We start from the raw sequence: 9,228 nt of genomic DNA on the forward strand, positions 1-9,228 counted from the left end.
CACATGACTACAGTGGGACCTTAAAATTCACATATGACCTCAACAAATCCCATGTGTCATCAGTGTGTGAATGGCCCAAAGAGGCTTAAATGCCTGTTCGTGCGTCATTGGTGAGCTCTGAAATGTCCCCAGCAAGTTGTCATCGTGGCTCATCTAGATCTGGATGAAATTTGACACAAATACTCTAGAGACAGTTTGTTTAATACTTCTTTTTTTTTTTTTTTTTTTTTTTTATCTTTCCCCATTTTATATTCATGTTTTCTTTCCCATTTCTAAAGTTTAAATAATTGTTGAAATTAGCATTTGCTTTAATTACCTTGTATAAACTGGGAAATTGAATCACCCTGTGAATATGAGTATTACTATAATGAGATGGGTGTGAATTAATATTTTTGCTGATATTTGGTCCTCAGTAAACCAATAAACCATAAACCAAAGTATGGACAAATTGGAATTTTGACATGATGACTATGCATAATAAAAAATCAGGGATCACAGAAAGTCATTAGGATGGATCCTAAGAGAGGCTTGGATATGTTCATGACAATCCTACAGTTGTTGAGACATTTCACTGAACTCTGTACTGAAGTCTTTGGGATGTATCAGCTGGAGACCATGAATGAAAGCTTTCTTCACATCCAACCAGAAGTTGAGATATGAGATATTTCCTAAATTACCTGCTGGTGCCATTTGAGGAAAAATTAAGGGATTGCCAAAGTCATTAAGATTCATCCTCTGGGCACCATGAATATCGGTACTAAATTTGACAGCAATCCATCCAACAATTGTCAGGATATTTCAGTAAAAGCCTGATGGTGGCGTGTGAGGAAAAGTAATGGGATCAACATAGTGTGTAGCATGAATCCTCTGTAGACCATGACTGTCTGTAAGAAAGTGTCATACTGTAGCAATACATCTAAAGACATTGAGATACTGACCAACTGACTGACCTGTTATCCCTCAAACTGTGCCACTCTCATGTCTAAAAGTGGCTAGAAAACCAGTGATTGGGCCAACAAAGGTTTTATCAGCATAACAAGACATATACAAACAGATGTCCCTATTAGGGTGACTGGCTTAATTCATGTCTGCTGCCTCTTTGAGCTATATTTTTGTTGTTTTCAGTTTTCAGATTCTCTCCATTTTCAGAGAAAGATTTATGAACGTCTACTCCAAACTGTACATCAGATTTGAATGTGTGGCAGCAAAGGTGTTTCACAACACAAAAAATATGTTGATACAAGGGTTTGCCCTTGGCAGAGTAGACTTGTGTAGAATTATATTATGTGGTTCATAGTCTCGCCAAAAGAAACTAGTGAAAACAAAAATCTACCCAGGTAGCAATTTCTCTCCTTGTCCAGCCTTTTGGTGGAGAAGTTAGAGGAGGGAACATACACCCTGCAGAATGAAGAATGAAGCTTCAGTTGTGAAGCCCTTTGGTGTGACTTCATGAGCCATGTTTCAGTGTAAATAATGTTCCCCTCTGAGGTCATGAATAATACAAAATAATAATGATTGAACTACCCTCTCCCATCATGCCAGTGTACCCAGTTTGTCCCTAGTGAAAATAACTGAGCTATCACTTTGTCAGCTTCAGTGGCTGAAAAATAAATAAAGATTGTTGACTGTTTGCTGCGTGCCTCTAAAGAGCTGTGGCTCCGATACTTCAATAATAACTGATGTCCGGGGTTTAAATGAGCCATTTTTTTTGTCCCAATCATTCAAACAATGGCCAACTAAACTGTAAATATCACTTAATAAGAAGACTTCTGTGCACAGAGGTGGGAAAGATTCATGTGACTGAGGGTCCCGGTGGTCTGAAACATACAGTATATCATTTTGCCCGTGTCATTTCTTTTATAGATCTTCCTTATCAGACAGGAGTTGTACCCCTTTTTTTCTGATACATTATAGTAATACTAACTGAAGGAACTATATGTTTTAAGTCACAACTCAACACAATCTATTCTGTCGTCATTTGAATGCACATAAAGTTCAGTTGCAAAAATCTCCTTTTAAAACGCCTTTGGATGTCTCATGTAAAGAACTTTGCCTTGCCTTGTTGTTGAAAGGGGTTTTTGATGTAAACTGATCTTGGTGATGCAGCTTCTGAAAAAAAGCACTCGTCTCTGATCCACTCCCCTTCCACCTCCCTTCCTCCTCTCTACCTGTTTCACCTTTTCTGCAGTTCGTTAAAGCAACAACATGTAACTTTCTGGAGAAAGTTAGTTCGTTTATTGAGTTTCCCTCCTACTGTAGATGCAGAGACCTTCGGTTGGCAGCTCGACACCAACCCAAACATCAGTATTTCACCACCTGAGGATGAAACTCAACATTAAACAGTTTTTTTCTCCGGGAGGATACATTTCGTTGCAGTTTTCTGTCTTTCTAATCTTATGATTCATGAGCTGGGCTAAATCACCGTCCACTGTTTGTTTCGATAATGAATGACTTGTGTTTGTGTGCAGGTGAGATGCAGAGAATACAGCTCATTGCCTGAATTTAAAGACAAAACTGATTATTTATCACAATTTTTTTGTTGATCACAGAGTTGCATCATGACTGTACTTAAATAAAATCCCATTTGACTGTACTACAGAATAGGTAACCAACTGGTTTTCCTGTTTTCCATCAGCTGGGCCTCTTAACCATGCGTCAAACTGTTGTGATGCTACAGTGGTACTGGGGTGGTAAATAATAGATAGACCAGACATTACTTGATGCCTCCCATACCTTTCAAGTGTCAGTGAAACCAGACAACAAGAGGGAATGAGCAATTTCTTTAAAAATCGATTCCTCTTATTAGTATTCAGTATTTCAGCTTTTGTCAATTCTCGTTGAACAGCCAAAGAAAGAAGGATTCAAAGAATCATGTTGCACAATAAAGCCTCTGATGACACAAACAATTCATGCAACTGAATTATTATTTGTGTCATCACCATAAAATACGAAAGGGTTGATTTTTTTCAGCGCATTACTAGGAAAAAACCTGGTAATACAGCCTGAAAATGCTTTGTTTTAGGCATTTTCTACCCGTGGAGTGTACATCCCTCTCCCCCAAGCCCATTTTTCTAGAACAACATGAGCATCGGGAGCTCTCGATCTTGTTTCATGCTGTACAGATCAAACACCCATTGCTGAAAACCTCATTTGTTGGCAATAAGGAAAAGACTGAACTTCGCTGTGGTGGAGAGTTGCAATGATTTTCTTTCTGTGGTGGAGCAAAACGGTGAAAAGTTAGCATCAGGAGGAATGTTTTGCTGGTGTGTTTGTTAAGCATGTCCTGGAGCTGTAGGGAGCAGTGTACTGGGAAAACGGCACATTATGGAAGAAGGGAGGGAGGGAAGTGGCAGAGAGGAGGGAGCGAGGGAGGGAGATCTTTGATGAGGCCCCGGGAGTGTCTCTAATGAGAAGCGATGTGAGGGAGCTGCTTCTTTCTTGCATCGCAAACGGAGCTGTGCCACACTGTTATAATCAAACCAAAGACATAACCAACGGCCTTAATTAAAAAACACAAAATCACCATTCTGCTTCATGCCTTCTGAAACACAAACTCCAGCAGGAAATCTCTGAGAGAGCATGCAGAGGGGAGACAACGCTATCAAAGGCTTGTTTTCACAGTGTGATTTGTACTCCAACCACCAACTGAGATGATTCTTTTACCCTATGATGAGTCATTTTAGCGACAATCAGGAAGGCCAACAATAACATCTGTGAAGTAACGCGTTAAAGAGCGGGCCTGGTGTGTTCAAAAAAGATTTGCAGGTTTGAATTACTGCAACTGGTGGGAATACACTTACACTTAGCATATTTGTAGAAAGTCTCTTATATATCGTTGTACGTCAAGTAAAATTAATGAAATGCTTGGCATGAGATTTCGGAGAAAGTTTCATTAAATCAGCTTGAGACCAAAGGGAAGCACGCTGCAAATTTCTTGCCAACAAGAATGGAGCAGAATTCATGACAGAAGTTGTTTTCAGTAATTAAAATTGGCTTAAAATTCAGAATTCTTAATCTTAATTACTATGACAGGTTATTTTCATCCAGCCGTGGAGAAACAATGCAGCCCACAGCAAATCTTCAAATCGATTGCCTAAGTTCTAATCCTTTTTTTTTTTTTTTTTGCAAGATGTAAGATATTGCCAGAGTTTTTAAAACTTAAAAATAAAAGAACTAACATTATCATTACAATAGTGTTGATGCTACTGGTGTTGCAAAAATGTCTCCTAAAGTTTGCATACTAACCAGCTAGCCCCAGATGTCTTGTCTTGTAATACCCCTTGTTACCTTAAGAGGCGACACCCTCCTGTAGTTTCAGCTGGGAAACATATGGGAGTGGTGAGTTCATTACGTTCCGCAAGCTCTCAAAGCTTTAAGTGTAATAAATTAACAAAATTTAACTCTCAAAATGTCAAGAAAATAAATATTCTTACACATCACTGTATCCCCTGTCTTGAAACTGACCTCCGTGGGTCTGGGAGGCTAAATGTGTGCAAAAATATGAGTGTTTTTATATCTACATGCCTCTTTTCTCCTTCTGTAAAATATTTTTGATGACTCATCTTCATCTGTGGGGTGGTTACATAAATGCATCCAATCAGATGTGATATTTGGTCCTTGCTACTAGCAATCATCATATAAAAACTGTTCTGACCATTAGCTAGTGGGCAGGTAGAAGAGCGGGAACCTAGTGGGTGAGTGTTTCGATTTCAGCTGGTAACACTGTAAAAACAAAACTGCGGTCGAGGTCTAAATTGTTCATTTTATCCAAACCTTCCTCCTCTTGGTCCAACAACACACATGCAGAACTATTCAGAAATTCACTTTTCAGAAGATAACACTTCCATCTCACCGTGACTTAAAAAGGAGAAGAAGAAAGTGACTATGCTGAAGTAAGCATCAGGTAATCCTGACCATCTGGACCTTTCTTTTTGAACTGATTTGATTTTGCACTGTTAAACCGCTGTGAATCAAATCAAGCCAGCGCTTTCATAATCCCTAACCCCCCCAAAAAAGAAAAAATATTACACGATAATATGTGAAAGCAAACTGCATGAGAGAGGAAAGAGATAACAGACTGTCTAAGTGTCAGGGATTTGTCAGCATTTCAACAGACAGCCCCTGCTTTCTCTCACTCTCACTGTCTCTCTACCAATCTGTCTCTGCTCACACACGGCAAATCACCACCAAACAATTTTCCAACTCACTGCGCGAGTGCATGTGCTTATGTGCCCACGTGTGTTTGTGTATGTTGGATATGTGGAGATCGGAGAAAAAGGCCTTTCGCCTCAGTTACACTGTGACTGGCAAACTCAGATTAGAATGACTTATTTGACACTGGTAAACAATGCAGTAAATACACAAGGCTGCTACTAAAGCTGTAACTTGGAACAAATGGATTAGTGTCTGGAGATACTGTATCTGTGTTTGTGTGCAGGTTTAGCAGGTGAAATGAGTCTATAACAATGTAATACTTTACTATGTGTAGCTACATTGAATAATATGATATAGTATTTTGTTGACTGTACTTAAAACTGTCATCTACTTGAAATAATGATCGCCCATGTCTTGAATTGTATATTCAAATCTTTGAAACTGAGAACATTTTTAATTAAAGTTGTTTTTGATATCAATTAGTCATTCCACCCCCCCCCCCCCCCCCCTTCCTGTCAGAACACTGTTGTCGTTCGAGTCATCTGCCCCCTCAAGTGGTTGCCAGTTTTACTAAAGTTGCTAACACTAGCAATCAATCGTTAATGTTGCTAATGCTAGCTAGCAAACAGTAACGATACTAACACTAACTTTAACATTGCCAAGCCAAGCCTATGTTGATGTCGCTAAAGCTAGCTAGCTAATATTAATGTTGCTAATGCTGGCTAACATTAACATTGCTAGCTAACTAACATTAGAGCAGTACGGTATGCTGGGCGCATATAGAAAATATAGAAGCCATTTAACGTTCTTTTGTTTGTTTGTTTGTTTTCCTTTTTTCCCCACAAACTGACAACTTTGACCCTTGATCTGCCAAAACACAGATATCACCTGATACCAACAGCGTTAAACTGTTGGCTCACAAACCTTGTTAGGAGCTGGAACAGACCGCCAGAATTCTGAAACAAAGATAAACAAAAAGAAATTAATTCACAATCACAATAATGCCTTTAAGGAAGAGATGTACTTTTATTCTGCACCTTTCTACAAGCTTTGTAGATGTGTTGTTTTTAAAAAATCATTTGCTACCTAAAAATGTTAACAGCATGACCCTCAAGTATCAGAATCTTTTAAACATCACAGTATAGAACTCCCATCCCTGTCCTCCACAAATAAACCTATCGAGTGGAACAGATTAATTTGTAGTCGACCATTATCCAAAGTATTTGGTTGAATTACGAAGGGAAACGCTTGCAATTTATGGCCGTCTAAAAACTTTTTGAAAATACAGGCCAGCAGAGCGTTTGACGGGACCAGACAGAGTTGTATAAAAGACTGGAGGGAAGAAAACAATACACATAGAATGAGATGTGGAGGAAAAACAGCACGTTGGCTTAACAAACCAGTGAACCCATTCTTTAGAAATGAATGCAGGTTAATAGCCGCAAACGCTGTGGCAGCACTGCACTGTCGCGGAAGCTGTAAGGATATGAATAATGAGGAAGGTGGATAAGAGTGACATATATACTCGCTGAATGGTTATTTGATGCATAGTATGATTTTCTCATTACCAGGAACCCCTTTTTATCACAACAGTTCAACAGTCGTATTAAGATAATGGATATAAAGAAAGTAAGACAAATAGTGTGCTTATAGTAAAATATAAATAGTTTTATGCTATCACTTGTATAGTTAATAAACTGCCGCAAGAATACACTATGCTCATGTAGGATGAGCTGCTGAAATGAAATGAAATCAAAGTAACACCTAATTGTTTTCCGGTAGTGTATTATATTAACATAAACACCACTTCTACTAACACAAATAATAATTGTTGTAAGTCGTAAAAGAAAATGCATCATAAATCAGGAGTCGAAATAAGACACCATATTTATCGGACTCACATTTCAGCTCATGTCACTCCTGGGAATTGCTAATTAAAAATCAATGCTTTAATGCAGCTTCATCAGCACACTCCATTTCACAGGCCACGTGCAGGTAGTTTGCTTCAATTTTTAATTACACTTTGCATGCTAATATGGAATATAAACCAAACATTTACCAGTAGGGACACCTTTTCATTTCACGCTGCGATGCTCTCTTGTGTTTATGAAACAAGCGAGTGTGTCTGCCAGTGCGTTAAACAAGGATGATGTGTGTCTCCTTACTGTCAGAGCTTAATAAGCTATTTACCAAATCTGCAAAATATCTGCTAACTGGTGACGCCATTGGCAAATAAGTGAGAACCAATTTGTCTAACTCAAACAAGACTGGCAATTGAGTAATTGTCTTGGCAGAACACTCTGTTATTTTAGCCCTTTTTAAAATTATGAGTCATATTGTGCTATCTGCATGAAACTGAGTGAGACACCCAACAAAGCCAAAATGGACGAGTTACAGGAATTACAGGAAGTCTTTACATATTTGAAAAATCTGCACCACACACGTCAATGCAAAACATATCCTGTCCTTTATGTGGTGAAGAAAAAAGTAACGGTGCGAAGGTCAGGGTGGTGTATGGAGACTGCAGCAACATCTTCTAGCTGTGCCACTGAAATATAAATGACTTCACTGCAACAGTGAACAAAATCAGACTATTTACAAACTGGAAAGCAAAAACTGTGCCTGCAAAAGTCTAATTGTGTGTTATGATTAGATATAATATACTTGAATGCACCTCTGGGGAGTCTTCGGACTCACAACGGGGCTGATCCTTGATAATTGTGACCATAAAACCAAATGGAGACACTCAAGCATCACGTATATAACGTCCTGATGCAATCACAATGAATAACACACTACACAAAACATTTCAATCTTATCCTCTCAGAAGCTAACACCTGACCTATTAGTGTTTAATTCCCATAGGTATAAATAACAGCTTACATGGAGGCACCTCTTATAATATACAGCTAATCATTTCTAATGACCAAGTGTAAACCTACAGTGATGTCATCCAGTGGTTTGAAGCCTTTCACCACCACCGTCTTAGTTTTTTGGAGCCAGAAGTGACCTTATTTGGACAAGATATTGGAGCTGGCCAGGTAGTCTTGATTGGATCTGACTGAAAAGCCCACTGAAAACACGTTGATGAATCACGGTGGGACCCAGACGTAAGCTCTTCAGACTTATCCTGTGTTGCCTGCATCTCAGGTTGAAACTCAGGTGGTTGCTGTAATCAGCTTTCTGGATGTCCTTTCATACTCCCGTACAAGTTGAAGGGCATTCCTCCCAAAATGGTAAGCACCATGTTGATGAAAACACTTGTCAATCACAAGGCACAAGGTCTATTTTATTCTTAACGGGACCAAAATGTACAAAATAAACATCTTGCTGTTTTGAGGGAGACTTGAAACTGGCGATTGAGACCATAAATTCTTTAGGAAACTGTTTACTGAGGTAATAAATCCAGTGAGAAGAAGGGTCAGTTTTTCATAAGCTTATACGATCTGATTTCTTTTTGCAACCAGTGTAGTCCCATTAGAAATAATGCAGGTTTTAAGGCACATTGGCTTCATTATCAGACCTGAAAGCTCTGTCCACTACTCCAGTCCTGCTAATTACAGCCATCAGCAGCCATACTTCGCTACTATCGCATGTCTGAGAATGCTTGCAGGACTGCATGATAAATATGTACAAGTCTATGTAAAAACAATGCATCTGCTGATTCAGCTTTGACCAAAGAAAAAAATCATCATGGGTTCTCCAGCTTCCAGTTTCATCAACATGAACCCTGTGATACTTATCAGAGCTGACCTGAGTGATAGATTGGCTGCAGATGATAACTGGCCAGCGTTCGCTCACTCCTCTAGGATCAAGCACCATCTCCCGCACCTTCTTGATGTTTTGAATCACATTGTCATCATCAGAAAACATATTTTAAGAAGATAATACAATGGACCAATGTTTTTGTTAAGCGAAGAGCTGCGGTGGCATTAGAGAATGTGATAACATTATGTAGTTCCCTGGCTGGATAGTGGTGCAGTCACTGGTAAGCAATTTAAATAAGACTAAAGAGCTGTAACAACTCCGTCGGGCTGACTGATCTTGGTGCTGACAGAAAATTGTTTATGCTGC

Source organism: Pagrus pagrus (genome assembly GCF_965226575.1).
Source record: "Pagrus pagrus genome assembly, chromosome: 1".
Classification (NCBI taxonomy): Eukaryota; Metazoa; Chordata; class Actinopteri; order Spariformes; family Sparidae; genus Pagrus; species Pagrus pagrus.